Below are 27,925 nucleotides of genomic sequence, written 5' to 3'. Positions count from 1 at the left end.
CATAAACTTAACATTAACCAAGTAAACTAAACATTGACCAATGAACCATGAAAATGAGGTCAAGGTCAGATGAACCATGCTAGGCAGGCATGTACAGCTAACAATTCTTCCATACAACAAATATGGTTGACCTATTGCTTATAGTTTAAGAAAAACAGACCAAAACACAAAAACTTAACACTGAGCAATGAACCTTGAAAATGAGGTCAAGGTCAAATAAAACCTGCGTGACTGACATATAGATCATAAAATATTTCCATACACCAAATGTAGTTTAACTATTGCATATAGTATTAGAAAAAAAGATCAAATCTCAAAAACTTAACTTTGACCACTTAACCATGAAAATGAGGTCAAGGTCAGATGACACCTGCCAGCTAGACATGTACACCTTACAATCGTTCCATACACCAAATATAGTAGACCTATTGCATGCAGTATTAGAAAAAAAAAGACCAAAACTCAAAAACTTAACTTTGACCCCTGAACCATGAAAATGAGGTCAAGGTCAGATGACACCTGCCAGCTAGACATGTACACCATACAATCATTCCATACACCAAATATTGTAGACCTATTGCATACAGTATAAGAAAAACAAACCAAAACACAAAAATTTAACTATAACCACTGAACCATGAAAATGAGGTCAAGGTCAGATGACACCTGCCAGCTAGACATGTACACCTTACAATCATTCCATACACCAAATATTGTAGACCTATTGCATACAGTATAAGAAAAACAGACCAAAACACAAAAACTCAACTATAACCACTGAACCATGAAAATGAGGTCAAGGTCAGATGACACCTGCCAGCTAGACATGTACACCTTACAATCCTTCCATACACCAAATATAGTAGACCTATTGCATACAGTATAAGAAAAACAGACCAAAACACAAAAACTTAACTATAACCACTGAACCATGAAAATGAGGTCAAGGTCAGATGACACCTGCCAGTTGGACATGTACACCTTACAGACCTTCCATACACCGAATATACTAGACCTATTGCTTATAGTATCTGAGATATGGACTTGACCACCAAAACTTAACCTTGTTCACTGATCCATGAAATGAAGTCGAGGTCAAGTGAAAACTGTCTGACGGGCATGAGGACCTTGCAAGGTACGCACATACCAAATATAGTTATCCTATTACTTATAATAAGAGAGAATTTAACATTACAAAAAATCTTAACTTTTTTTTCAAGTAGTCACTGAACCATGAAAATGAGGTCAAGGACATTGGACATGTGACTGACGGAAACTTCGTAACATGAGGCATCCATATACAAATTATGAAGCATCCAGGTCTTCCACCCTCCAAAATATAAAGCTTTTAAGAAGTGAGCTAACGCCGCTGCCGCCGGATCACTATCCCTATGTCGAGCTTTCTGCGACAAAAGTCGCAGGCTCGACAAAAAACTGAGTAAAAAGATCTTGTCATGCTGATCGTAATTGTAGTTTACACTTTTAACCTCTAGCTCCTATAGTTTTCCAAATAACAGGCAAAAATGAAAAAAAATGGAAAAAACAGCTGCGCCATGAGCGCATGATATGCCTGTCGTCTTCACGACTTGTGTGTGAATTTTTATGCAATAATTTTAAATAGTTTCTGACATACGGCCTGACACGCGAAAACCCCCTTTTTTACAAAAAACTCAATATCTCTAAAATAAATTTTGAATCAAAACCAAAAAGTATACAGATCTGTAGATTAATATAACTAAAAAGTGTGTAAAATTTTAAGCAATAATCATAAATCTTTTTTGAGATACGGTGCGACATGTGAAAACCCCCCTTTTTAAAAAAAAAAAATCAATATCTCAACAATAAAATTTTGAATCAAAATCAAAAAGTATACAGATCTTAAGATTAATATAATTAAGAAGTGTGTAAAATTTTAAGCAATAATCATAAATCGTTTTTGGGATACAGCGCGACATGTGAAAAACCCCTCCCCCTTTTTTTTAAGAAATACTCAATAACTCAAAAATAAAATTTTGAATCATCACCAAAAAGTATACAGATCTTAAGATTAATATACTTAAGAAGTGTGTAAAGTTTTAAGCAATAATCATAAACTGTTTTTGAGATACGGCGCAACATGTGAAAAAACCCTCCCCCTTTTTTAACAAAATACTCAATATCTCTAAAATAAAATTTTGAATCGTCACCAAAAAGTATACAGATCTTCAGATTAATATAACTAAGAAGTGTGTAAAGTTTTCAGCAATAATCATAAATTGTTTTTGAGATATGGCGCGACATGTGAAAAACCCCTCCCCCTTTTTTAACAAAATACTCAATATTATCTCTAAAATAAAATTTTGAATCATCACCAAAAAGTATACAGATCTTAAGATTAATATAACTAAGAAGTGTGTAAGTTTTAAGCAATAATCATAAATTGTTTTTGAGATACAGCGCGACATGTGAAAAAAAAACACACACCTGTTTTAGTTACTAAGTCCCAAAACTCAAAAAGTTTTAATCTTATTTTCACCAAAAAGTATACAGATCGTTTGACCATCATAAGAAACAACTATGTTAAGTTTCATGAAATTTCTCGTTCTCAAGTTACGGTCAACATGTTTACACCGGACAGACGACATTTGTATACCATAATTCATCCCGTCAAAATTTTGACGGGCGTATAAAAATGTATTTTTCAGGGGCAATAACTCAAAAACACAGGTTTACATATTTTTTTCAACATTTCCAGAGTTATAAAATCTTGTCAAGCTGACCATTTTTGTAATTTACACTTTTAACCTAGGGCCTACACGTTTATCAATAACAGGATAACACTTTTAATAAATGTGCTTCGCAAGTGCAGCTGGATACGACCGCTGAGGTCCAACCCTGAACAGTTGGGGCAAAAATGGACACAATATTCAAGCTTGATACAGGTCTGAATTTGGATTGTAATTAAATATTTGACACATTATAGGTTTCTGACACAGAATAAATGTAGTCAAAGAACTTGAAATTGGTTATATGATTTGAATTTATATTCAATTGAAGATTTCTTGCTGTTGTGCAATACACTGTGATGTTGCGCAATACTTAGTAAATCTGTTTTCAGACTATATACAAAGAATTAGCAAAATAACTTGTGACCCCCAATTTTTTTTGGGAAAATTGACTTTCTTAAATCTTGAGGGAAAAAAATTGACCCCACCCCCAAACAAATTTTTTGTTTACCCAGCCTCCAAAAAAATAATGGAAAATTGATAATTTATTAAATCTTGAGGAAAAAAATTGACCCCACCCCCAAAAAAATTTTTTGTTTACCCACCCTCCAAAAAAATAATGGAAAATTGATAATTTATTAAATCTTGAGGAAAAAAAATTGACCCCCCAAAAAATATTTTTTGTTTACCCCCCTCCAAAAAAAATAATATTTGAAGAAATTTTCTTTTTGTAACATGTGGTACAATTTAAGAGACATCCATACATTTAAACACAAGTAATTGTCTGAAAACTTAGAAAAATGCTTGTTTTGGTCCCTTTTTGGCCCCTAATTCCTGAAAGGTGTGGGCTATTACCCCCAAAATGAATACCAACCTTCTACTTGTAGAATTGACCCATATGGTACAATTTCAGAGCAATCAAAATACTTATACACAAGTTATTGTCCTGAAACTAGAAAAATGCTTGTTTTGGGCCCCTTTTTGGCCCCTAATTCCTAAACTGGTTGGGACCATCACCCCCAAAAACAATCCCAACCTTCCTTTTGTGGTATTGAACCTTTTGTTTAAATTTCATAGAGATCCGTACACTTAACCAAATGTCTTCGGACGACGACAACGTGATAGCAATATAGGAACGCAAATTTTTTGCAGTCGTAAAAAAATGATTTTTCAGGGGCAATAACTCTAAAACAGGGTGACAGATTTTTCTCCAATTTTTAGGTTAGATACATTTTGTTGTGTTGCCCCTTTTTGCAATTTACACTTTTAACCTTACTCCTATAGTTTTTATGATAGCAGCCACCAACTGTAAATTCTAAAATAGATAGTTTAGAGGCAAAAACAAGTGGTTAGTTTTTACCAAATTTTCAGGGTGGATACATCTTATCGTGCTGATAATTTTTACAGTTTACACTTTTAACCTAGCTCCTATAATTTTGGTAGATCTTACTTTGTGGAACATTTTTGCCACTAAAGGTTTCTCTCTATCTATCATAGTTTCAATAACTCCAATAAGGGATTAATTTACAAATTTGTTCAGTTTGACTTATTTGTAGATTTTTTTAAACTTGCTGAACATTTTTGCTGTTGAAATTTCTCTTTATCTTTAATAGTTTTCTAGATAAAATCGAAAAACAGAAACTTTAATAACAATTATTATTTCAGGGGCAATAACTCCAAATAGGGTTGTCCCATTGGTTTGAAATTTTTGTGGCAGATAAATCTTTACATGCTTATCATTTTTATTTAGGTCAGTTTTGCTTTAACTGCTTTTTTTTCAGATATAAGCCATAAACTTTTTTTTTTGCCCTATGTTTTATTTTCTTTGTCATGGCGGTCATGTTTTTTGATAGACAAAAAAACACAAACTTTATACTAGATACCTTAAGGATAATTCAGCCCAAGTTTGATAAATTGGTCCCCTCTTTTCAGTTTATCTCTATCTATAATAATATTCAAGATAATAACCAAAAACGGCAAAATTTCCGTAAAATTACAAATTCAGGTGCAGCAACCCAACAACGGGTTGTCCGATTCATCTGAAAATTTCAGGACAGATAGATCTTGACCTGATAAACAATTTTACCCCTGTCAGATTTGCTCTAAATGCTTTGGTTTCAGAGATATAAGCCAAAATCTACATTTTACCCCTATGTTCTATTTTTAGCCATGGCGGCCATCTTGGTTGGTTGGCTGGGTCACTGGACACATTTTTAAAACTAGATACCCCAATGATGATTGTGGCCAAGTTTGGTCAAATTTGGACCAGTAGTTTCAGAGGAGAAGATTTTTGTAAAAGTTAACGACGACGGACAACGACGACGGACGACGGACGCCAAGTGATGAGAAAAGCTCACTTGGCCCTTGGGCCAGGTGAGCTAAAAATGTTGACTTTTTTTTCAAGTAGTCACTGAACCATGAAAATGAGGTCAAGGACATTGGACATATGACAGACGGAAACTTTGTAACATAAGGCATCTATATACAAAGTATGAAGCATCCTGGTCTTCTAGCTTCTAAAATATAAAGCTTTTAAGAAGTTAGCTAACGCCGCTGCCACTGTAGCAGCCGGATCACTATCCCAATGTCGAGCTTTCTGCGACAAAAGTTGCAGGCTCGACAAAAATGCTTTGCTGAGCGCAGCCTAATACGACCGCAGAGGTCGAACCCTGAACAGTTGGGGGCATTTTTGGACACAATATTCAAGCTTGATACTGTCTGAATTTGGATTTTGATCCAATTTTTGACATAACATAGGTTTTTGACAAAAAATAAATGTGGTCAAATATCTTAAAAAAACTATTGCGCAATACTGTGAAATGAAGATTTCTTCTTGAAACTTTTCAAAAATTTGAAATTTGAAAAATTTTGAAAAAAAAAAAAATTATTACCCCCAAACTCAATCGCAGCCTTCCCTTTGTAGTATGGAACCTTGTAGTACAATTTTAGACAGATCCATACACTTGAACACAAGTTATTGTTTGGAAACTAGAAAAATGTTTGTTTTTGGCCCCTTTTCTGCCCCAATTCCTGCATGTTTACGGCAATTACCCCCAAACTCCATCCCAGCCTTCCCTTTGTGATATGGAACCTTGTGGTACAATGTCAGAGAGATCCATACACTTATACACAAGTTATTGTCCGGAAACTACAAAAATGCTTGTTTTTGGCCCCTTTTTTGGCCCCTAATTCCTAAACTGTTGGTACCATAACCCCCAAAATCAATCCCAACCTTTGTTTTGTGGTGTTGAACCTTCTTGTAAAATTTCATAGAGATCCATTCACTTAAACTAAAGTTATTGTCTGGAAACCAAATGTGTCTTCGGACAACGCTGACGCCGATGCAGACGACATCATAGCATTATGACGCAAAAAAAATTATGCGGTCGTATAAAAATTACACATTCCACACGCATTAACAGACTTTTGAACTACTTGATTAATGTATATAATTCCATGTATCTGGGTTGTTTCAATTTATTGATTAAAGTAGCTTAACTCCAGGACTAATTTACTAATATCAATATATTATGATCCAGCTTAACTTTGTTAAATTTATATATCTTTTTGATGAGAAGCACTGAATTTCATAAATATGCATATGATAAACAGAATAGTTTTTTAATTGAATTGTAATTGATATATTATACTTTCTTTTCCTTTCTGACATAAAAAAAAATTCTTTTTAGTGCTAGATATTTAGTTGGTAGTTTCTCACAAGAACCTAAATAACTTTGAAATTGAACTGTTTCTTTAATTGTATACTCAGATATAAGTTACATATAACCCCTTATACTATAGTAAAAACCAAACATTGTAGCGCCACGCACGAAGGAGAACTTCTCTTTCAAATCTCACCACTTCTCCCTATCAGTTTCAAAAAGAGAAGTCACTTTTCCCTATGATTCTGAAGTAGTGTGAGCCCTGTATCTATTATAGTTTTTTCAGATATAAGGCAAAAATGCAAAAATGACAAAAATCTTCATTAAGGGGCATTAACTCCAATAAGGAGTCGTCTGACGATTTCGACCATGTAAACTTATTTGCAGATCATTTTTCACATTTTTTTTAATTTAGCACAAGTTCAATGCTGAAGTTCAACCAATCTATATTTGTAGGAATATAATTTTGTAATTATTCTTTGGGCTTTTTTGTGTCTTGTTTAATGTTGCAGTATTTTGAATGAAAAACTATATGTTGATTATCTTCCCTTTTAGAGTTGAGACACTCTTACATTTCAAACAAATTTCAGTAGTAAATGGTCCTACATATAGTTCACATATAATGTACACTTACCTATAATAGCAACTAGACTGGACAATGTTCACATTGACTGGACAAGGTTTACATTGACTGGACAATTATCTAATTGACTGGACAAGGATGAAATACAAATAACAGATGTTCAATCTGGAAATATAAACAGATAAATGTTTCTTTTTCAAATAGAAATAATAATAACACTTTATAATTGATTGATCGACTGATTGGTGTTTAACGCCACTTTCAACACAATTGTGCTATTTCGTGGCAGTCAGTTTTTATTGGTGGAGGAAGACGGAGAGCCTGGAGAGAACCACCAACCTTCGGTAGAAAAACTGACAATCCTTGTGAATTAAGATTGGAGTCAAGTGCTCCTGCCCCATGTGGGAATTGAACTCGCAACCTCAGTGTTGACAGGCTAGTGAAACAGTAGGTCGACTACTTAGACCACTCAGCCACCGAGGCCCGAAAATTTTATCAAGACAATGATTTTTTGTTGAATACCATTTTGACCTTTATCATTGATTGGTTGCTGTCTGTTTGACATAGACCTCCTAGGGTTCTCACTAAGGACTTTTGAAGGGGAGTTCAGGGAATCTATTGTTGAATACCATTTTGACCTGTCTCATTGATTGGTTGCTGTCTGTTTTACATAGGCCTCCTAGGGTTCTGAATAAGGATTTTTGGAGGGGAGTCAAGGGAATTTATTGTTGAATACCATTTTGACCTGTCTCATTGATTGGTTGCTGTCTGTTTGACATAGACCTCCTAGAGTTTTAAGGATTTTTGAAGGGGAGTCAAGGGAATCTATTGTTGAATACCATTTTCACCTGTCTCATTGATTGGTTGCTGTCTGTTTTACATAGACCTCCTAGGGTTCTGACTAAGGATTTTTGGAGGGGAGTCAAGGGAATTTATTGTCAGGGGTACTACTTGTACAAGTAATCTTTATTTACTTGAAGAAGTAAATAAAATAAACTTATATAAGTTAATTATAATGTTTGAATAATCTCCCCTTAATTTTCTCAAAAATTTACTTGTATAAGTACATTTTTTTTACAATCCCACAAAAATTCTCAAGTTTTGAGATGTAAAACATGCCTTTAACAATTTTTCTCAGGTTAGCTCATAATTTTTTGTTAAGAGTTCAATGTTTCATCTCATTAATTCAACAAAGAAACTGATTGCATAAAGATCTAAAGTATTTGCGCGAGGCCTTCAAAAATTGCCCCTTGGGGGCTTGTAAATGAGCAGTGTTCTGAAGATAACAGACAAATGAGATTTTCATTGTCCATGAAATTACGCTTAAATAATTAGTAAAGACATCTGCAAAGGACAGACAATCAAAAATTCTATTAGAGCAAAGAAGTGTTGAGAATTCAAGAAAAGAAGATAGGATGACTTTTTTACTTGTATAAGTAAAAATATCTGAATGTCTAAGGGACATAACTAAGCCAAATTTTTTTTTACCTATACAAGTAAATAATATACACTTGTATAAGTATCCTACAAATTTACTTATATAAGTATATTAATATTTACTTCTTCAAGTAAATAAAAATTACTTGTACAAGTAGTACCCCTGACTGTTATTGTTGAATACCATTTTGACCTGTCTCATTGATTGGTTGCTGTCTGTTTTACAGACCTAGGGTTCTGACAAAGGACTTTTGAAGGAGAGTCCAGGGAATCTATTGTTGAATACCATTTTGACCTGTCTCATTGATTGGTTGCAGTCTGATTGACATAGACCTCCTAGGGTTTTGACTAAGGACTTTTGAAGGGAAGTCCAGGGAATCTATTGTTGAATACCATTTTGACCTGTCTCATTGATTGGTTGCTGTCTGTTTTACATAGACCTCCTAGGGTTCTGAATAAGGAATTTTGAAGGGGAGTTCAGGGAATCTATTGTTGAATACCATTTTGACCTCTATCATTGATTGATTGCTGTCTGTTTGACACAGACCTAGGGTTCTGACAAAGGACTTTTAAAGGGGAGTCCAGGGAATCTATTGTTGAATACCATTTTGACCTCTATCATTGATTGATTGCTGTCTGTTTGACACAGACCTAGGGTTCTGACAAAGGACTTTTAAAGGGGAGTCCAGGGAATCTATTGTTGAATACCATTTTGACCTCTATCATTGATTGGTTGCTGTCTGTTTGACACAGACCTAGGGTTCTGACAAAGGACTTTTGAAGGGGAGTCCAGGGAATCGTCATTAATGACCATGGCGAGTTCCAACTGCGAGAAGAAATTTTATTGCTACATAATTATCGTTTTAGTCTTCATGATAAAAAAGAGCACGGAAATGACATCAAATTTAGATAGTTTTTAGACATTCAAATTTGCTATAAAATGGTGATACATGTATGTTCGCTTAGTTAATCTACAAAATTTTACAATCCTTGAGCATCTTTAGGCTCGTCAGTTTTGAAAATGAGTCATAGATAGTTTTCATGACTTCATGACTCATTGACTGCCTTATTGAGAACCCTGTCTCCAATCTTTCAATCATACAGCTGATTATTTAGTTAACAACTCTATTTTTATATGCAATTTATATTGTAATGATTGCAATGTTTATTAGTTTTTTACTCTAACAAGCAATTAATTTTGTAAATAGGTCATGTTATTTTTGTTGAACAGTTGCTCAATGAAAAATGTTTATCCTGTTAAAAAGGAATTAAAAGCACTGGTGTAATGCAAACTACTAGAATGAACCAGCTAGCTCTTGATTATCTCCCCTTTTATAATTTTAACAATTACATGTACATTGTAGTTCATTTAATAAACTGGGGTATTTACCACTCAACCTTGTTATACTGTGACATACCAGTATCCTTATAATACAAAAAAAACTCAGCTATTTTCTTGAAAAGTTAAATTTCTTAATCTAATATTTATAATCAATTATTATAAATATTAATCAAAGCATCGTCGATGTTGTGATCCAGCCATATTGGATTTGAATACCAAAAATGCTAACTGGTTAACGAGACCTTTTTCAATTTTTATAGATTTAGATATATAAACTGTGTATTGCAGTCATTATATTCAAATTTTTAAATAATCATCTTGCTACTTAATTTGACAGATCATTGTCCAGTATATTGTTTGCTTTTCAATTACCTTGAAAACATTCCAATTTCAAAAAATTAATTAGCACAAACTTGTCTATCAGCTTGCCGCAAGATCTAAAGTAAACATAATTATCATAAAATAAAATTGAGAATGGAAATGGGGAATGTGTCAAAGAGACAACAACCCAACCATAGAACAGACAACAGCAGAAGGTCACCAACAGGTCATACATGTATGTATTTTGAACAATTATAAGCTGATTAAATTTTACTGTTTACTTCATTATTTCATTTTTGATTTAATATTGCGTAAATATGCCAACTCCATCGTCCAAGGCTTTCTCATAATTTAGACGAAATCCCAACTCAAAAACCGGGAAATGCAAATTATGTGAATGGAATTAACATAAATATATGAGAGGAAGAGTAACATGCTTAATCATCTCAAATTAAAATACCCAACAGAATGTTCATACTTTGTCAATTCACATAGATCAAGAAGATTTCCATTTTCTCAATCTGAATTTATTATTGTAGATATAGTTGTATTGGATTATTAAAAATATCTTAAACAGGAATTCTAAAAGCCAAGCCTTATAATGGCTAAGAATAAACTTCAATTCATCGTACCATGAAGCCATGTATTTAACCCCGTTACATTCTATATGTGACTGTCCCAAGTCGTAGCCTGTAATTCAATGGAAGTCTTGTGTTGCTGTATATCATATTTTTTTTTTGTACATAAGTCAGGCTGTTAAGTCTTCTCGTTTGAATTACTTTAAATTTTTCTTTTCGAGGCCTTTTATAGCTGACTATGCGGTATGGGTTTTGCTCATTCTCATAAGCCGTATGCATGGTGACATATAGTTTTGTTAACTTCTATGTCATTTGGTCTCTGGTGGAGTGTTGTCATTGGCAATCAAACCACATCTTAATATTATTTTTATATTTTAAGAGTACTGTAGACAAAGATTTTATCAATCAACTTAACTACAGGCTAACTTGACGTCCATCAGTAGTTTTACTGTCGCAAATTGAGTTTCCCTGGAAACGCATAGTGGAGATAGTTGTCTCACTGGCAATCATACCACATCTCCTTATTTTTACTCTTGTGGATAGTTCTCATTGGCAATCATACTACATCTCCTTATTTTTACTTTGGCGGATAGTTCTCATTGGCAATCATATCAAATCTCCTTATTTTTACTTTGGCGGATAGTTCTCATTGGCAATCATACCACATCTCCTTATTTTTACTTTGTCGGATAGTTCTCATTGGCAATCATACCACATCTCCTTATTTTTACTTTGTTGGATAGTTCTCATTGGCAATCATACCACATCTCCTTATTTTTACTTTGGCGGATAGTTCTCATTGGCTATCATACCACATCTCCTTATTTTTACTTTGGCGGATAGTTGTCTCATTGGCAATCATACCACATCTCTTTATTTTTACTTTGGTAGATAGTTGTCTCATTGGCAATCATACCACATCTCTTTAATTTTACTTTGGCGGATAGTTGTCTCATTGGCCATTCATACCACATCTCTTTATTTTCACTTTGGCAGATAGTTCTCATTGGCAATCATATCACATCTCCTTATTTTTACTTTGGTGGATAGATCTCATTAGCAATCATACCACATCTCCTTATTATTACTTTGCAAAATAGTTGTCTCATTGGCAATCATACCACATCTCCTTATTTTTACTTTGGTGGATAGTTCTCATTGGCAATCATACCACATCTCCTTATTTTTACTTTGGTGGATAGTTCTCATTGGCAATCATACCACATCTCCTTATTTTTACTTTGGAAGATAGTTGTCTCATTGGCAATTATACCACATCTCCTTATTTTTACTTGGCGCATAGTTGTCTCATTGGCAATCATACCACATCTCCTTATTTTTACTTTGTCAGATAGTTCTCATTGGCAATTATACCACATCTCCTTATTTTTACTTTGGCGGATAGTTCTCATTGGCAATCATACCACATCTCCTTATTTTCACTTTGGCGGATAGTTCTCATTGGCAATCATACCACATCTCCTTATTTTTACTTTGTCAGATAGTTCTCATTGGCAATTATACCACATCTCCTTATTTTTACTTTGGCGGATAGTTCTCATTGGCAATCATACCACATCTCCTTATTTTCACTTTGGCGGATAGTTCTCATTGGCAATCATACCACATCTCCTTATTTTTACTTTGTCAGATAGTTCTCATTGGCAATCGTACCACATCTCCTTATACTTACTTTGTCAGATAGTTCTCATTGGCAATTATACCACATCTCCTTATTTTTACTTTGGCGGATAGTTCTCATTGGCAATCATACCACATCTCCTTATTTTCACATTGGCGGATAGTTCTCATTGGCAATCATACCACATCTCCTTATTTTTACTTTGGAAGATAGTTGTCTCATTGGCAATTATACCACATCTCCTTATTTTTACTTGGCGCATAGTTGTCTCATTGGCAATCATACCACATCTCCTTATTTTTACTTTGTCAGATAGTTCTCATTGGCAATTATACCACATCTCCTTATTTTTACTTTGGCGGATAGTTCTCATTGGCAATCATACCACATCTCCTTATTTTCACTTTGGCGGATAGTTCTCATTGGCAATCATACCACATCTCCTTATTTTTACTTTGTCAGATAGTTCTCATTGGCAATCATACCACATCTCCTTATACTTACTTTGTCAGATAGTTCTCATTGGCAATTATACCACATCTCCTTATTTTCACTTTGGCGGATAGTTGTCTCATTGGCAATCATACCACATCTCTTTATTTTTACTTTGGTAGATAGTTGTCTCATTGGCAATCATACCACATCTCTTTATTTTTACTTTGGCGGATAGTTGTCTCATTGGCAATCATACCACATCTCTTCATTCTTACTTTGGCAGATAGTTCTCATTGGCAATCATATCACATCTCCTTATTTTTACTTTGGTGGATAGTTCTCAATGGCAATCATACCACATCTCCTTATTATTACTTTGCAAAATAGTTGTCTCATTGGCAATCATACCACATCTCCTTATTTTTACTTGGCGGATAGTTCTCATTGGCAATCATACCACATCTCCTTACTTTTACTTTGGCCGATAGTTCTCATTGGCAATCATACCACATCTCCTTATTTTTACTTTGGTGGATAGTTCTCATTGGCAATCATACCACATCTCCTTATTTTTACTTTGGTGGATAGTTCTCATTGGCAATCATACCACATCTCCTTATTTTTACTTTGGTGGATAGTTCTCATTGGCAATCATACCACATCTCTTTATTTTTACTTTGGTGGATAGTTCTCATTGGCAATCATACCACATCTCCTTATTTTTACTTTGGTGGATAGTTCTCATTGGCAATCATACCACATCTCCTTATTTTTACTTTGGTGGATAGTTCTCATTGGCAATCATACCACATCTCCTTATTTTTACTTTGGTGGATAGTTCTCATTGGCAATCATACCACATCTCTTTATTTTTACTTTGGTGGATAGTTCTCATTGGCAATCATACCACATCTCCTTATTTTTACTTTGGTGGATAGTTCTCATTGGCAATCATACCACATCTCCTTATTTTTACTTTGGAAGAGTGAGTTAATCATGGTATCCCCTGACCTCGGCCTCATTTCATGGATCAGTGAACAAGGTTAAGTTTCAGTGGTCAAGTCCTTATCTCAGGTGATATAAGTAGTGGGTCAAATATATTTGGTGTATGCAATGGTAGCAAAGTGTACATGTCTTTGTGGCAGAGTTCATCTGACCTTACCTCATTTACATGGAACATTGATAGTGTTAATTTTATGTAATACTTGTAATATATAAAAATAAGGATATGTGGAAGTAAGCAGTTTTAGGCAACCGTACTGCCTTCAACAAGGAGAAAAACTCACCGTATGGTCGGCTATAAAAGGCCCAGATATAAAAAAATCGAAACAATTCATTAGAAAAAAACCAACAGCCTAATTCATAACAAAACAATTTACCAAAACAAAATTGATAGATATGAACAAAAGACAACCACTCAAATACCTGCTCGATCCAGACTTGGTACAGGCATATAAAGAATGTATAGTCCTAGCTTTTCTCTAAGAATTCCGACATAATTCAATCAGTTAGTAAAAAATGCTGTACCAGTAGAATCCTTGTTTTTACGGTAATGATGTTTATGGTTATACTTTTCTCAGACTATAAATTTATGACGTCCTTTCATTAGCTTTCAGTAAGAGGACGACCGTTTGATTCCAAAAGGAGGGAGGGGAGTAGGATTTTGAACATCAATAACTTGGCTTGGTATGAACTGAAAATAAATGACTTTGCAACATGAAATGCAGGATAGTTGAGGATATAAATGTGTACAAAAGTGAAAATGAATTTTCCCGGAGCAAAGCCACGGAAAAAAATAAGCATGCGTAGCAACAGATGAAAGCAAATGGTCAATCCGAAAAAAAATTCCTGCTGCCAGCTTGGCACATATAGGTCATTGGCTTCATTGGTTTGCTCGGACAAACCTATTGCCAATTCAGCTTTGAAATTATTGCAGTTGTGTCTGCTGGTGTATAATTTATAGCACGAACGGTGATATATTTTTGTTGTCGTTCACACCGAGGGGGATTTAGGTCGAAAACATCATGCAAGACCATAACATAGACTTAATTGATGTGCCATATTCCAGGTGTGAAACGGAACCGAACGATTTGATTCTTATACTACAATTGTAAAAAAAAAATCTATTCAATAAAAAGTTTAAAGTATTGAAAAACAGACACAAAACATATTCCTCCAAAGAAAATAACAATTTACGAAGTTAGCTAGCTATTCAAAACAAATAAATCAACCACACAACAAGCAAAAATGAGAAATGTATTGAGTGACCACTGTCCTTGTTAATGACCTAATAGTGTAAGCAACAAAATGATTAATACCACAGGATAATCTGTGTTTAATCAATGACAAAATGTTGACTTAATTTGTGTTTTTAATTGCTAATTTCTTCAAAACTACTTTTATTTCACACATGAAATTTGGCACACACATGCACCGTGTCTTATTGCTTTAATCAGAGTAAAAAATATTGTGAAGATACACGTAATAATTTTGCTTTCTATAAAAAGGTGGTAAATATCAGGAAAATTTTAGTCTTGCTAAAATGCTGAAATAATTACACTAAAATCACTTAAATACTTTCCGCTTTTGTTATATCGTATATTTTATGTATAAACTATATTAAAAGTACTATTTTAACCACCAACAAAGAGCGTAATAAATTTATTTTTCATGTTAAAGATTCCATGTACAATACAGTATCTGGAGGTACCCTGTTAAAACACAAAATTTGGAAAATCGTGACCATGGGAACTTACGACGACAATCATGATTGTAAAATATAATGATTTTTCTATAATTTGCAAAAACAATTAGCCGTGTTTTATCCGTTGATTTAAACTCTTTAACCAGAAGACATTTTGGACATTGGGCACCTTACTAATTGGCAATGATACCAAATCTCCTTATTTTTACTATTGAAGATAGTTGTCTCATTGGCAATTATTTTTACTATAGCAGTTCTTATTCTTACTTTGGCAGATAGTTCTCATTGGCAATCATACCACATCTCCTTATTTTTACTCTGGCGAATATCTCATTGGCAATCATACAACATCTCTTTATTTTTACTATAGCAGATCTTCTTATTTTTACTTTGGCGGATAATTCTCATTGGCAATCATACCACATCTCTTTATTTTTACTTTAGAAGATAGTTGTCTCATTGGCAATTACTACATCTTCTTATTTTTACTTGGCGGATAGTTGTCTCATTGACAATCATACCACATCTCCTTATTTTTACTATAGCAGATCTTCTTATTTTTACTTTGGCGGATAGTTCTCATTGGCAATCATACCACATCTCCTTGTTTTTACTCTGGCGAATAGTTCTCATTGGCAATCATACCACATCTCTTTATTTTTACTATAACAGATCTTCTTATTTTTACTTTGGCGGATAGTTCTCATTGGCAATCATACAACATCCCCTTTTTTTACTATAGCAGATCTTCTTATTTTTACTTTGGCGGATAGTTCTCATTGGCAATCATACCACATCTCCTTGTTTTTACTCTGGCGAATAGTTCTCATTGGCAATCATACCACATCTCTTTATTTTTACTATAACAGATCTTCTTATTTTTACTTTGGCGGATAGTTCTCATTGGCAATCATACCACATCTCCTTATTTTTACTTGGCGGATAATTGTCTCATTGCCAATCATACCACATCTCCTTATTTTTACTCTGGCAAATAGTTCTCATTGGCAATCATACCACATCTCCTTATTTTTACTTTGGAAGATAGTTGTCTCATTGGCAATTATACCACATCTCCTAATTTTTACTTGGCGGATAGTTGTCTCTTTGGCAATCATACCACATCTCCTTATTTTTACTTTTGGGGATAGTTCTCATTGGCAATTATACCACATCTCCTTATTTTTACTTTTGGAAGATAGTTGTCCCATTGGCAACTAGATATCATTGAGATGGGAGCCATCTCTGTGGGCCCTGCTGTGAATAATGTGTGGTAAAAAATTTGTATCTTTATCATTGGACATGGGGTTGTCAACTGAAACCAAAGTTTTTGACCTTGACCTTTGACTTAGGAAGTTGTACATAAACTATGACACACCCTCTGGTGTTGGTTTATATATATACATATCAAGTATAAACTTTGAAATCATAACGGTTCTCAAGATATAGAGCGGACACGATCTTTACCATAGGACATGGGATTGTCAACTAAAACCAAATTTTTTTACCTTGACCTTTGACCTAGGAAGTTGTACATACATTATGACACACCCTCTGGTGTTGGTTAATATACATGTCAAGTATAAACTTTGAAATCATAACGGTTCTCTAGATATAGAGTGGACACAATTTGTTATGGATGGACGGACGGACGGACGGACGGACAGACTGATCACTTTAGGGGGTCCTCCATTCCATGGGGCCCTAATTATACCATATCTCCTAATTTTTACTTGGTGGATAGTTGTCTCATTGGCAATCATACCACATCTCCTTATTTAAATTTTGGCGAATATTTGTCTCATTGGCTATCATACCACATCTCCTTATTTTTACTTTGGTGGATAGTTCTCACTGGCAATCATACCACATCTGCTTATTTTTACTCTGGTTGATAATTCTCATTGGCAATCATACCACATCTCCTTATTTTTACTATGGCAGATCTTCTTATTTTTACTTTGACGGATAGTTCTAACTGGCAATCGTACCATATCTCCTTATATTTACTTTGGCGGATAGTTCTCATTGGCAATCATACCACATTTCCTTATTTTTACTTTGGCAGATAGTTGTCTCATTGGAATTGGCAATCATACTACATCTCCTTATATTTACTTTGGTGGATAGTTGTCTCATTGGCAATCATACCACATCTCCTTATTTTTACTTTGGCAGATAGTTGTCTCATTGGCAATCATACCACATCTCCTTATTTTTACTTTGGCAGATAGTTCTCATTGGCAATCATACCACATCTCCTTATTTTTACTTTGGCAGATAGTTGTCTCATTGGCAATCATACCACATCTCTTTATTTTTACTTTGGCAGATAGTTCTCATTGGCAATCATACCATACCTCCTTTTTTTACTTTGGAAGATAGTTGTCTCATTGGCAATTATACAACATCTCTGTATTTTTACTTTGGTGGATAGTTGTCTCATTTGCAATGATACTACATCTCCTTATTTTTATATCAAATGATAATACATGTACCAACTAACAAATACTAAAAACTTTGAATTTATATAATTTTCAAAGATTTGTCATGATTGTAAAATATGTAAAATCATACCACATCTTATCTTTATATAACCATGAAATATTAACACTGACTAATGAACCATGAAAATAAGGTAACGGTCATATAAACCATGTGGATAGACAGACATGTTTACCTTACGAGCATACCATAAAGGAAAATACAGCTGATTTTTTGCTTTTAGTATCGGAGAACCTGACCAAACCACAAAAATTTAACACTGACTAATGAACCATGAAAATAAGGTAACGGTCATACAAACCATGTAGATAGACACATGAGACAAACATGTTTACCTTACAAGCATACAATAAACCAAAATACAGCTGATCTATTGCTTATAGTATCTGAGAACCTGACCAAACCACAAAAACTTAATTCTGACCAATGAACCATGAAAATAAGATCAAGGTCTGAAAATCCTGCCAGACAAACATGTTCACCATACAAGCATTCCATACACTAAATATAGCTGACCTATTGCAGACCTGCCAACTATCCCGATTTATGGGGGATATCCCCCATGAGAGGTGTTGACCTGAATTTTGAAATTCTTTATTATATAAACTGAACACCTCAAAACAGGCATTCAAATGAGTAGGAAGGGTATTTAAGCACATACATGCTCATTCAAACAATATAGTAGTAGATTAAAAACACTTATCACAATAAAAGAGGAGCATTATATCGTCTTGCGCTTAAAATCCCCCATGGAGATTTTGAAAAGTTGGCAGGTATGCTATTGCTTATGGTATCTGAGATATGGACTTCATCATGAAATGTTAACCTTGATCACTGATCCATGAAATGAACTCCTGGTCAGGTGAATCCAGTGTGACAGACATGTAGACCTTGCAAGAAAAAATGGTACAATTGGTTATTCAAGGGTAATAACTTCTATAAGAAGTTGTAGGCCAGTTTTGATCGATTCAAGTGGACAGTAGGTGGATGTAAACATTCTGAACATTTCTGCCTGTCAGAATTTCTCAACCTATAGCAGTTTTCAAGATAATAGACAAAACTTGCATTCTAACCATAAATTCTATTTTGAGCCATGTCGGCCATCTTGGTTAGCAGGGGGAAAAGGGAGGGGGGTCATAGGAATGCACTTTTAAATTAACACCGCCATGCATAAAATTTTAATTGATTACTTTAATAATAAAATTGTTAAGTCTTTCTGTCTAAAATTACCACCACGCATCAAATTTGAATAAAAGTCCCCACCCTCCCACCCCTGCCACTCCCATTCAAATAATTCTGGAAAAGCCCTAAGCAATTTCATTGGATGCCGATTTTAAATCAAGCAAAAATCTTTTTTTTAAATCTGATAATAAAGGGATTTTCCATTATAAATGTTTAACCAGATGGATATATATAGTTCACAAATAATGTACACTTACCTATAATAACAACGTGACTGGACAAGGATCACATTGACTGGACGAGGATAATGACTGGACGAGGGTCACATTGACTGGACGAGGATCACATTGACTGGACGAGGGTCACATTGACTGGACAAGGGTCTATAAATAAATATCAATAATAGATGTTCAATCTGGAAATATAAATGTTTGTATTAAAGTAGAAATAATAACATGTAATAAAGACTCAATGAATACCATTTTGACATCTCTCATTGATTGGTTGCTGTCTGATTTGACATAGACCTCCTAGGATTCTGACAAAGGACTTCTGAAGGCAAGTCCAGCGAACCTTCATTTATGACCATGGTGATTTCAACAGTGAGATGAAATTCTATTGCTACATAATTATTGTTTGTCTTCATGACAAAATAGAGAAAGGAAATGACATCAAATTTGATTATTCTTTTTTTTAAATTTGCTATAAAAATGATATGATGATATGCATGCTTAGTTGATACAATATTTTATGATCCTTATGCATCTTGAGATTCATCAGTTTTGAAAATGATGAGTCCAGACCAATTTTCATGAATCCATGACTCATTGACTGCCTTAGTGAGAACACTATCTCCCTCCCATCTTTCATTCATACAGCTGATTTCTTAGTTAACAACTCTATTGTTATATACAATTCCTATTTTAAATGATTGCAATGTTTTATCAGCTTTTTACTCTTAAATGAAATTAAATATGTAATTACTTCATGTTATTTTTGTATAGAAGTTGCAGAGTGAAAAGTGTTAATACTGTTAAAAAAGAATTAAAAAGCACTGAACTGGTGTAATGCTACTTACTAGAATGAACCATGCAGCTAGTTCTTGATTATCTCCCCTTTTAGAATTTTAATATTCACAGGAACATTGTAGTTTTTTTGATAAACTAAATTATTAATCGTTCCAATTCAATTTGACTATTATGTTCACTTACCTATAGTTATAAATTGACACGACCTTGAATAGATGAATACAAATAGATCTTCAAACTGAAATTATAAAATATCTCAATTTCAGTTTACATCACATCTGTTTAAATATTTGTTAACTTTCTCTGAATTTTTATAAAATTGTCATTAAATGAAAAAAAAAAAAAAAAAGAGGTCTAAACCTTTCATAGTTCCATACAAAGCTCAGTGTAAGAGTTTTAAAAAATTAATTCATAATAGTTTGAAATAAATGGGGAATGTGTCCATGGGACACAGATGATGCCCCCGCTTGCATATATAATGTTACGAAGGGACATAAGTCGGAATGCACTTTTTATTTGACCCCACCATGCAAAAATTTTTAATTGGTTATTTCCTTTAAATGTTCAAGCAATCTTTCTTAAATAACCACCACCCATCAAATTTAAATAAAAGTTCAGAAATGTTTCCATTTGTAAAGGGGCATAACTCTAGAACAGAAAAAGTGACGCCATCAAAATTCAAACTTGATATGTGTTTTGTGATAATAAACGAATGGAAAACAACTGTCATATTCCTGACTTGGTACATGAAAGCCTGTTATTAGCCAGACTATTCTCTAATGGAGTCATTTTGGTCATGCTGCTCAAATGTTAATAGTCAAACTTTTTAATCTGAATTTCCATTTTATAAGGGGTTAATTATATTTTTGTTTTTCACAAAGGGGGGACTTTGTCTACATCTCACACCCTGGCTACAAATGTGGTATGTTTACCTGAAAGACGATAAACATATCACTGTTTATTAATTCCTTTTCAGTCTAAACTCCTCAGATTTATCTCAAGAATGCCTTACGTTACAGTTTTTTTATTTACAAATCTTCCTCAAGCTGCTGTGTTGAGTGCACTTTTTGAATAAGCATATGACAATTTTGACAAATCAAAAGTCAATGCTCCACCAGTCAACGTCTTCTACATCTGTTAAAACTCATCATAACTAGAGGCTCTCAAGAGCCTGTGTCGCTCACCTGTATTTACTGATGCTTTGGAAATCATGTAAAATAAGGTTAAAATCAAAATTAATAGTATTAGATATTAGATATTATAATGATATCTAAGATAATAACAAAAAACTGCAAAATTTTTGTAAAATTACTAACTCAGGGGCAGCAACCCAACAACGGGTTGTCGGATTCGTCTGAAAATTTCAGGGCAGATATATCTAAATCTGATGAACATTTTTGCTACCTGTCAGATTTGCTCTAAATGCTTTAGTTTCAGAGATATAAACCAAAAACTGCATTTTACCCCTATGTTCTATTTTTAACCAAGTCGGCCATGATAGTTGGAAGGCGGGGTCATTGGGAATTTTTTTTAAACTAGATACCCTAATAATGATTATGGCCAAGTATGGTTAAATTTGTCTCAGTAGTTTCAGAGGGGAAGATTTTTGTAAAAGATTACAAAAATTTACAAAAAATTGTTAAAAATTGACTATTAAGGGCAATAACTCCTAAAGGGGTCGACTGACAATTTTGGTCATGACAACTTATTTGTAGATCTTACTTTGCTGAACATTATTGCTGTTTACAGTTTATCTCTATCTATAATAATATTCAAGATAATAACCAAAAACTGCAAAATTTCCTTAAAATTACCAATTCAGGGGCAGCAACCCAACAACAGGTTGTCAGATTTGTCTGAAAATTTCAGGGCAGATAGATCTTGACCTGATAATCAGTTTTACCCTATGTCAGATTTGCTCTAAATGCTTTGGTTTCAGAGATATAAGCCAAAATCTACATTTTACCCCTATGTTCTATTTTTAGCCATGGTGGCCATCTTGGTTCAGTGTTCCCGCCTGCCCTAAATAGAAAGGTGGCCCGCCCTTGGTGCCCTTACCCCCGCCCTTCTGCCCTCCAAAGTAAAAGAATGCACCCCTCTGCCTTTTCAAAAAAATAAAATTTCCAAATTTCATGCCTACCGACGTTTCCAGTAAAATTGTTACCTGATTGTGTAACACTAATTAACTGACAATGGGATTAAGTTAAATACCTAGTGCTTTGGCAGTTTTATCACCTTTGTTAATGATTGTTTACTGCTAATTAGTGGACTTAAGATAACTGAACAAATACTAGATATTTAATTACAGAATGAAATGTCCTTGTAATGTTTATGTACAGCATGTACACCTGAAAAAATTTATTTCAGTAGGCATTACATAAAAAAAAAATCTTAAATAATTTAAAAGGCATACATAGTTTTGACTTAATTGGTAAAAAATGTTTTGTTTCATAACCATGAGTATGAAATTTAAAGAGGAATCAAAGAAATTTGTACTTTGAACATAACAAGATTCACTTCCTGTTTTTAATACTTCTTGTATTTTATGATCCTCCTGACATTGGAGCACTCAACAAATTTATTTTTAACAATGATGGAGAAAAAAGTAACTGTTTATACCTTCTGCAATATATTATTGCATCAATATAAAATATGATCATCTCCTGTCTCACCTGTTATATTTATAAAACTCCTTACTGAGGAGCACTTTGGTGTGCACTTAAAAATACTTTTTTGTAACAATTCAAATGATAATATTAATAAATAACTCTCAATAACATATATACTATATGTTTGAACAAGTAATCTAAATGTAGATAACTTAATTACATTCAACATTCAATTTTGCATGTATAACTCCATATTTCAAAACTAATTGTTTATTTTGGTATCAGTTATAAAACATTGAAATTTCTGATGATTATTTTCCATACCAAATGTACAAGTTTGTTTAGACATCAAAATGATATGCTTTGCTTCATGGTATGATAATTTGATGAAAAAAAATTCTTACTGGAACCAACATCAAGAACACATTAATTTCTGAATATGGTTTAAATACAACTAATGTTCTCCAGCTGAGCCTAGCAATATTCAAGGTAATTTATACACTGTCCAACATTGCCCTTAAAATCTGGGTTATAACGCTAAAGTGCCCTTTCAGACAACAAGCACCCTTCTGCCCTGAGATTCAAGCTGGAACACTGTGGTTGGTTGGTGGGGTCATCGGACACATTTTTTAAACTAGATACCCTAATGATGATTGTGGCCAAGTTTGGTTAAATTTGGCCCAGTGATTTCAGAGGAGAAGATTTTTGTAAAAAGCTAACGAAGACGGACGACGACAAAAACGACGACGGACGCCAAGTGATGAGAAAAGCTCACTTGGCCCTTCAGGCCAGGTGAGCTAAAAAACAATAAATCATGATGTTGGGTTTTCTCATGTGAATTGTTTTACATTTTCTTATGTCTGTCTTTTATAGCTTGTGGTATGGGTTTTACACTAAATCCCATTTCAGATTCTGTGTACGGAATGATTATCTGAGGGTAGCCAAATAACATGTATAACAAAATCGCTCCAGACACAGAAGGGGAGGAGGATTTTCAAAAGAGCTGAGAATAAATAGTGGTTCCCCTTGAACTGACCTAATCACAAACTAATACATGTAAACTAAGCAAAAGTTTTAAAGTCAATAAACCATGACTGAGGGGGCGGAGCCAAATAATCTCCATGGAGATGAGATGTACCAGTGCTTATACAACTGCATACTAAATATCATTGACTTACCACTAGTGGTTCCCCATAAACTGACCTAATCACAAACTAATACATGTAAACTAAGCAAAAGATTAAAGTCAATAGACTATGACTGAGGGGGGCAGGGCCAAATATCATTGACCAACCACTAGTGGTTCACCTTAAACTAGATCTAATCACAAACTAATACATTGTTGACATATATAAAGTATGGTTATTTTCTGAAGAAGCAGATAGCCTTTTGAAATAGTAGTTTATTATTAAATTTCATAGCTAGCAACTTATATTAAACATAAAGGGAGATAGCAACTAAATTATAGTACATATATGTAAAAGACCCCTTCTGCAGATTTCGTTAGGAGTGGGCTCTTTGGGGCAGCTGCAGAGCAATATTTGTTAGGGACCCCCAAAATTTACTCTCTGGCAGTGACACTCAAAATTGTGGACGTTTAAGTTATATATGTCTACATTGACTAGAGGTGAAGAGGGAAGGTTGAGCGCTCATAAAACCTGTCTAACCGCGCCGCCTTTTTGCGTCTGTCCTAAGTCAGGAACCTCTAGCCTTTGTTTGTCTTGTATATTTTTTTAATTTTGGTTCAGCTATATGTTTCGGAGCATAGAATGGCGTCATTTCCTTGATTTAGTTACATTGTGTTCCGGGGCCTGCTCCAGGCTGCCTCTGGGTGTGGGATTTCTCGCCGTGTTGAAGACCCATTGGTGGCCCGAATCGGAGTCCGTTTGCCCCAAAACACGTTCACGCCCATTCACGTTCGCCCCTTTTCACTTTCGCACCCTTTTTATTGGTTTAGTGTTTAATAATTTTGTAATCGAGTTTTGGTAAGTGTATTGCTGTAAATATTTTTTTTGTTCATTGTTTCAAAATAAAGTGAGATTCTGACAACATTTGTTTGTGTTGAATAAATCTTAATCATGTTTTGGTTAGTGTATTTCTATATAAAAAAAATCATTGTTTCTAAATAAAGTGAGATTCTGACGTTTGTTTTTGTGTTGGATAAATCTTAATCATCTTTTGGTTAGTGTATTGCTATAAATTTATGTTTTCATTGTTTCAAAATAAAGTGAGATTCTCAAGTTGTTTTTTTTTTTTTGTGCTGAATAAATCTTAAATTATGTTTTGGTTAGTGTTGTGATATAATTTTTTTTTCTTCATTGTTTCAAAAAAAAGTGAGATCAAAGGGGCCAAGTTGTTAAAATCAATTATATTTCGTGTTTTTCTTTTGAAATCTTCAATGTTTTACTCATACCAAGCTAAATGCATGCAGTATTTACATCAAAGAAAGTTAAAACAACAATCATGATTTTCAAACACACAACAATAATACCAAATTTAGCTGTGTCTAAATACCAATTAGCAGTAATCATACATTTGTACATAATTAACATTTAATAATTAATCATCAAATTGAAAACACAAAACAATTTTTATTCAGGAAAATATATTTTTTTTGGTATATTCATATAAAATCAAAGTCCTGGATAGCACCTGTGGAAAGTTTGCAACGGTAGATGTGTATTATTTCAAATAGGTTGTAGATGTGTAGATTGTGCGGTTAACGTTTTTTTCTGACTTTTAAAAAAAATTACTTAATACAAAAAATAATTGTAACAGGATGCTGTTAGGAAGTCTCCCAAACAAAGCTCCCATAATGAGTCATTCCCATGGTCGCCTGACATTGGGCAAAGTCCAGTACAAATTGGTATGGTCAAGTAAAGTGATATGCATAAGTGACGCCTAGGGATTAACCCTGTATGTCATTCAAATCTTCTTGAAATCATGAACTGGAATATATATATATATATATATATATATGGTTTAGGCGTGGGGATCTCGACCGTTTACAAGTTTTCAAACAGGAAAGGGGTGGGAGTGACCCCAGGTGACTCGCCTTTTATTTCATTTGATTTGTTTTATTGTCCCGTACAAGAATATATATGGTTTCGGGTGGGGATCTCGACCGTTTACAAGTTTTCAAAAAGAAGGGGGTGGGGTGACCCCTGTGGACTTCCCCTATATTTCATTTGATTTGTTTAATTGTCCCATTCAAGAATATATATGGTTTAGGGGTTGGGATCTCGACCATTAACAAGTTCTCAAACAGGAGGGGGTGGGGAGTCTCCCCCAGAGACTTCCCCTCTATTTCATTTGATTTGTTTTATTGTCCCACACAAGAATATATATGGTTTCTGGGTGGGGATCTCGACCGTTTACAAGTTCTCAAACAGGAGGGGGTGGGGTGACCCAGAAGGACTCCCACTATATTTCATTTAATTTGTATTATTGTCCCATACATGAATATATATCGTTTAGGGGTGGGGATCTCGACCGTTTACAAGTTCTCAAACAGAAGGGGGTGGGGTGACCCCAGGGACTCAATCTATATTTTATTTGATTTGTTTTATTGTCCTGTGATCATTACTGAACACCGCGTGTGTCTATCACTTACTGTTTTCAAGTTATAGCCATTTGAAAATTAAAAAAAAAAATCCCATAGGGTTCTATAGTAAAACCCTTCCTTCTGTAGGCCCTCAAAATACCCCTAAATAGAACCAAAGAAGAAAAATAATAAGAACTGAGCAAAAACTTTGTTTGGGAGACTTAATAACAACAAGAGTGCACACGCTGAAATGTCTCGCCTTCTTTACTAATCATTGATATTATGTTGATAGTCCTAAATATAAAGCTTTATTACAACTGTCACATAAACTTAACATTAACCAAGTAACCTTAACATTGACAAATGAACCATGAAAATGAGGTCAAAGTCAGATGAACCATGCTAGGCAGGCATGTACAGCTAACAATTCTTCCATACAACAAATATAGTTGACCTATTGCTTATAGTTTAAGAAAAACAGACCAAAACACAAAAACTTAACACTGAGCAATGAACCTTGAAAATGAGGTCAAGGTCAAATAAAACCTGCTTGACTGCCAAATAGATCATAAAATATTTCCATACACCGAATATAGTTGAACTATTGCATATAGTATTAGAAAAAAAGACCAAAACTCAAAAAACTTAACTTTGACCACTGAACCATGAAAATGAGGTCAAGGTCAGATGACACCTGCCCGCTAGACATGTACACCTTACAATCATTCCATACACCAAATATAGTAGACCTATGGCATACAGTATAAGAAAAACAGACCAAAACACAAAAACTTAACTATAACCACTGAACCATGAAAATGAGGTCAAGGTCAGATGACACCTGCCAGTTGGACATGTACACCTTACAGTCCTTCCATACACCAAATATACTAGACCTATTGCTTATAGTATCTGAGATATGGACTTGACCACCAAAACCTAACCTTGTTCACTGATCCATGAAATGAGGTCAAGGTCAAGTGAAAACTGTCTGACCGGCATGAGGACCTTGCAAGGTACGCACATACCAAATATAGTTGAACTATTGCATATAGTATTAGAAAAAAAGACCAAAACTCAAAAACTTAACTTTGACCACTGAACCTTGAAAATGAGGTCAAGGTCAGATGACCCCTGCCCGCTAGACATGAACACCTTACAATCATTCCATACACCAAATATAGTAGACCTATGGCATACAGTATAAGAAAAACAGACCAAAACACAAAAACTTAACTATAACCACTGAACCATGAAAATGAGGTCAAGGTCAGATGACACCTGCCAGTTGGACATGTACACCTTACAGTCCTTCCATACACCGAATATACTAGACCTATTGCTTATAGTATCTGAGATATGGACTTGACCACCAAAACTTAACCTTGTTCACTGATCCATGAAATGAGGTCGAGGTCAAGTGAAAACTGTCTGACGGGCATGAGGACCTTGCAAGGTACGCACATACCAAATATAGTTATCCTATTACTTATAATAAGAGAGAGAATCTAACATTACAAAAAATCTTAATTTTTTTTTCAAGTAGTCACTGAACCATGAAAATGAGGTCAAGGACATTGGACATGTGACTGACGGAAACTTCGTAACATGAGGCATCCATATACAAAGTATGAAGCATCCAGACCTT

General features: G+C 34.2%; 2 long non-coding RNA genes across 2 annotated transcripts; one reads left to right on the top strand and one right to left on the bottom strand.

Moving 5' to 3' along the window:
* On the top strand, positions 1 to 27,756 carry LOC127731892 (uncharacterized). The gene is made up of 3 exons (XR_007995894.1): positions 1 to 58; positions 26,659 to 27,246; positions 27,687 to 27,756. It is a non-coding gene; the product is annotated as an uncharacterized LOC127731892 (long non-coding RNA).
* On the bottom strand, positions 52 to 27,687 carry LOC127731881 (uncharacterized). The gene is made up of 3 exons (XR_007995879.1): positions 27,559 to 27,687; positions 27,222 to 27,411; positions 52 to 1,063 (listed from the first exon to the last, which is right to left on the bottom strand). It is a non-coding gene; the product is annotated as an uncharacterized LOC127731881 (long non-coding RNA).
* Positions 27,757 to 27,925: the final 169 nt, after the last annotated feature.

Source organism: Mytilus californianus, unplaced genomic scaffold, assembly GCF_021869535.1.
Source record: "Mytilus californianus isolate M0D057914Y unplaced genomic scaffold, xbMytCali1.0.p SCAF_21, whole genome shotgun sequence".
NCBI classification, from domain to species: domain Eukaryota; kingdom Metazoa; phylum Mollusca; class Bivalvia; order Mytilida; family Mytilidae; genus Mytilus; species Mytilus californianus.
The sequence above is the reverse complement of the archived record's forward strand: the minus strand, read 5'-3'. Positions and strand labels throughout refer to the sequence as shown.